The sequence below is a fragment of the Etheostoma spectabile genome, chromosome 11, assembly GCF_008692095.1.
Source record: "Etheostoma spectabile isolate EspeVRDwgs_2016 chromosome 11, UIUC_Espe_1.0, whole genome shotgun sequence".
In the NCBI taxonomy this organism is placed as follows: domain Eukaryota; kingdom Metazoa; phylum Chordata; class Actinopteri; order Perciformes; family Percidae; genus Etheostoma; species Etheostoma spectabile.
The window spans coordinates 18,997,842-18,998,324 of NC_045743.1; positions in this window are offsets into that span (position 1 = coordinate 18,997,842).

Sequence of the window (483 nt, forward strand, 5' to 3'; positions counted from 1 at the left end):
TAATGTAAACTTTACAGCATTCTACTGTAAAAATCATAGACAGTAGTGTTTCTGTGAAATCTAAAGGAAATAACTGTTTTCACAGCCGTTATTTACAGTGTAGACTCCAATTCAGAATAAGATTAAGATAAATAGAGTGGTCTTTTTGTTAAGTTAATTTCAGTGCCAAGCTAACAGGGCAAACACAAATACAACAGACGCTGCCACATGCACATTCCCTTATAATAGAAACTTCCAGTCAAAGCAAACCATAGAAAGCCAGATCTTTCCTGGGGAATATCAAAGCCAGTGCTGAGTGTCTGTGATGTGGCCCCCTTCATACGCTGCATGTCAGCTGGCACTCAGTTAAAGGTGAGGCCAGGGGGCCAAAATGACTGCCCATTTCTATGTAGCCCAATTATATTACCAGTGATGGTGGTCAACATAATGTGCTGTGTTCGTATATATTGTATATTATAGCTCAGATGTGTTTCACCAGATTTC